Source organism: Nicotiana tabacum, chromosome 15, assembly GCF_000715075.1.
Source record: "Nicotiana tabacum cultivar K326 chromosome 15, ASM71507v2, whole genome shotgun sequence".
Taxonomy (NCBI): Eukaryota; Viridiplantae; Streptophyta; class Magnoliopsida; order Solanales; family Solanaceae; genus Nicotiana; species Nicotiana tabacum.
In genome coordinates, this window is record NC_134094.1 from 53,580,865 (window position 1) to 53,585,386 (window position 4,522).

Consider the following 4,522-nt stretch of genomic DNA (forward strand, 5'->3'; position numbering starts at 1 on the left):
TGGTGGAGGTGTAATCACAATCATAATCACCACCATGTGTGTGGCATGGCGTCCGATCTCGAACCGATCGACTAGGTCATCTCACCACAATGTCGTGTGGATTGACATCACCCTTTTGCTAGCAATCATCTCATCCCAATTAAGGGGAGTATTCTTATCAAATCAATCTCATCCAAAATAAGGGGAATAATCACAATGCACTCCTACACCGGCACGTGTAGTTGCGGGGTTATATTGTTCCCACCTACCCTTCCTAGGTGTCTAACAATACTCCCAAAAATGTTATTGATTTTCATACAAGGGAAACATAAATACAATTGCATTTACCTCATAACCTTTCACACCGTATATAGATTCATTAGTACTTTCAACCACTTACAACATTATCATTTCATTGGCTCTATTGGCCATACATATAATTCTTCTTTCATGGCACAATGACCGTATTTCATATTCCACACTTCCATTTATTTACTTTGAAGGATCATCATCATAAACATCAACATATAGAATATTCCGATAATCAAAACTTTAAGTTTATTTGTAATGAAAACTTTAAACACAGTGGATCTCTGTCCAAGAAATTGAGTAAAATGATTGGCAATCAAAGCGCAAGTCAAAATCATAAACGAGTAACACACCATTTATTCTTGAAATACTTTTCCCCTCAGAAGGGCAATGCACAATTTTAACTCATGAATATGTAAGAGCTTAAAATACAATGGAAATACTTACAAAGCATAGCATTAGTTAAAACAACAACATTTGGGCACGACTTGAGTACATAAGCTTTTAGGAAAATCTATTTTCGAAGTCAATTCGGAACAGTTGAATCAAGGCTCATTTCTTAACCTTTCTCAATTCATTTCATTTTATTGGAACCATTGGCCACATGTATAACTTTAATTATTGGCACGGTGGCCACGCTTTATACCTTCAACCCACTTCTTTCACTTTCAAGCATCTTTATAGATTATGAACAATAAGGCATTTCAAATCAAGACTTTAGGTAGACATATGAGCAATTAAGAGTCTTAAGCACATCGAATTTTTCTCACACAATTTGGCATCATAACTTTCATTTGAAACACTTCTCAAAGCCATAACATTTTAATAGACATATCATTCGTGAACACATTCCCGAAGGATAACATAATGTGATAGGAACATCCGGAACATGTTTTGAACACATAACTTTCAACACTTTGTTTACTCGAGATAATCAAATTTATTAGGAACAACTCGGAACATGGGAATTAGGAACTTGAGCCAACCATACTTGAAGCTTACAGGGACATTATGGACTTTGATTCTAAGAGAGAAATTTAGCCAACATACCTTTCTTGAGCTTTCCTTACATTACTACAATGTTTCGGAAATCCTAGAAACTTCAATCTATTTAGAAACATAACAAAAGTGAACCATAATTAGGAAGATATTTGTGGGTTCACCTCATTTAAGAATTTCATCAAACAATAGGTATGCAAATTTGACTATAAGGTTCTTCTACAAGATTTCCTTCACCCCACAACAAATTCAATACCAAGAGTTTACTCCTTTTAGTTCAATAACCTCCCTACCACCATTATGGTTACATTCATATACAAACAGCAACTCCCATGCCTAAGAATCATACTTCTCATGACCTACTCTCAGTCCAAATTCCGAAATTTAGGGTTAGGGAGTGTAACCTTACCTATTAGATGAATATCTTGTGGATTTCTCCCATGAATCTCCAAAGCTTGAGCAAGAATTTGAAGCATGAAGATGTTGGTTCCCTTCCTTCTCTCTCTAGAGTAGCTCTATCCTCTCTCTAAAATATCAGATTTTATCTAGTAAAATGACCCCCTAAGACTTTATATCAAAATAAGGTCGGATAAGAAAAATTTCAAAAATGACCCCCGAAGTCAATTATGTGGTGCAATTATGTGGTAGCATAATCGTTATATGGGCACCAGAATCAATATGTGGCCAACAGAATGGCCACAAAATGGTATTCCAATTTCGCGATGCAATTCTGTGATAGCAGAATCGTTATGTGGCCAGCAGAATGGCCACAAAATGATTTTCAAATTCTGGGTTGGGTCTGGTCCATTTCGCGATGCAATTTTGCCATAGCATAATCATTATGTGGTCAGCAAAAATAGTTTTCAAAATTTGAGTTGCTTTTGATTCATTATGTGGTCATTTCCTGGTCAGCAAAATAGATCCGCTATAGCATAATTGTAACGACTCGGCCGGTCATTTCGTTCCCCCATTTTCTACTTCTTTCATGCTTTATAGATGTTATATGACTTATCGGGTTAGTTGGTTCGAGTCCGGAGAGAATTCAGGGTAGATTGAGATACTTAGACTCTTAATTGAAAGCTTATTTCGGAAAAGTCGATCGTATGTCGACTTATATGTAAACGATCTTGGATTTGAATTTTGATAGTTCTGTTAGCTCCGTTGGGTAATTCTGGACTTAGGAGCGTGTCCGGATTGTGATTTGGAGGTTGGGAGTAGAATTATGCTTGAAATAGCAAAAATTAGAATTTTGGAAACTTTGACCGGAGGTGGACTTTTTTTATATCGGGGTCAAATTCCGATTCCGGAAGTTACAGTAGGTTTGCCGGGTCATTTGTGACTTGTGTGCAAATTTGAGACAAATCGGACGTGATTTGATAGGTTTCGGCATTGTTTGTAGAATTTGGAAATTTCAAAGTTCATTAGGCTTGAATCCGTGTGTAATTCATATTTTTGATGTTGTTTGAGGTGGTTTGAGGATCTGACTAAGTTTGTATGATGTTTTGGGACTTGATGGTAAGTTTGGTTGAGGTCCCGGGGGCATCGGGTGAGTTTCGGGTAGTTAACGGATCATTTTTGGACATTGGTTGATGGCTGATGTCTGCTGCTGTGTTTTTCTGGTTTTCTCTAACGCGTTTGCGAGAGGGGCCTCACGTTCGCGAAGGGTGTTTGTGAGCTATAAATTTTTGTTCTTCCCGTTCGCGAAGAAGAGGACGCGAACGAGAAGAAAAGGACGTGAACGCGAAGGTGTGGTCCGTGTGTGCATCGCGAGCACGTGAGTGGTGTCGCATTCGCGAAGAGGAGTGAGGCAGCTAGGGAACCCCAGCCTTTTGGTCTACGCGTTTACGAGGCATGGGTCGCATTCGCGAAGAGTTAAACTGGGAGGAAGTTAAATTGGTCTACGCGAACGCGAGAGGACGGTCGCCTTCGCGAAGAAGGAAATCTGGGCAACAATATTTCATTTCAAAAAACGAGGGTTTGAACCCATTCTTCATATTTTGAGCTAGAGACCACGGATTTGGGCAATTCTTGAAGGGATTTTCGTGGAGTTGATTGGGGTAAGTGATTCTTACTTGGTTTTGGTTATATTCCATGATTATGTCTTTAATTCCATCATCTAATTTGTGATTTGGAGTGGAAAATTTGGAAAAAAGAGGAAGTGTTCTTGAGTTAGATTTTTTGAGGTTTTGAATGGGATTTTGTTACCGGATTTGAGTAAATTTGATATGGTTAGACTCGTGAGTATGAATGGGCTTTCGGGTTTTGTTATTTTTGTCGGATTTTGAGTCGTGGGCCCGGGGCCGGGTTCCGGCCGATTTCGGATTTTTGGCTATAATATAGTACTTTTCTTGTGGAATTGGTCCCTTTAGCCTATATTGACTGTTTTGTACTACTTGTGGCTAGATTCGAGACATATGGAGACCGATTTGAGAGGCAGAGGCATTTTATAATAGAGTTTTGCTCGGTTTGAGGTAAGTAACACTTTCAAACTTGGTTCTGAGGGTTCGAAACCTTGAATTATGTGTTATGTGATTGGTATTGAGATGACGCACATGCCAAGTGACGGGCGTGCAGGCGTGCACCATGAGAATTGTGACCTGGTCAATTCCATGGCACCGTATAGTGACTCTATCTTGTTGATATCCGTGTTTTCATCATGTGATAAAGTAATTGAGATGTAAATCATGCTAGATATCATATTTAGGCTTTATGCCAGCACTATTGGGACCCCTAGTTGTCGTTTCTTGCTGTCATCTCACTGATTTCATTGATATTTTGTATTCGATCATGTTTATGTATTTCATATCATATCTTAGTCTCAATTGTTATTTATTGATACATCATATCATTGTTTCGGGCTAGTTTTCATGACATTGTGAGCCCGTGAGTGAGACTGGAGAGATTGATGACTGAGTGAGGCCGAGAGCCTGATTATGAGTGACAGTTATGGGATCGAGATGCACGCCGCAGCGGTTATACTGATTTGTGATAGCGCTTGGGTTGTAGGAGCCCCTCCGGAGTCTGTACACACCCCCAGTGAGCGTGGTTGATATTATTGAGGGATGGATATTCCCTGGACATGGATCTTGTCCGAAGTACTTGATACATGAAGATGGATCTTCTCCATAGAGCTGGACTGGCCTTCCTCGGTACTGGGTGACTGATGGTCAGTGATGTATATATTCTGGGATGGATCTTCCCCGGGTCGTATGAGCCATATACAGTACCGAGTGGT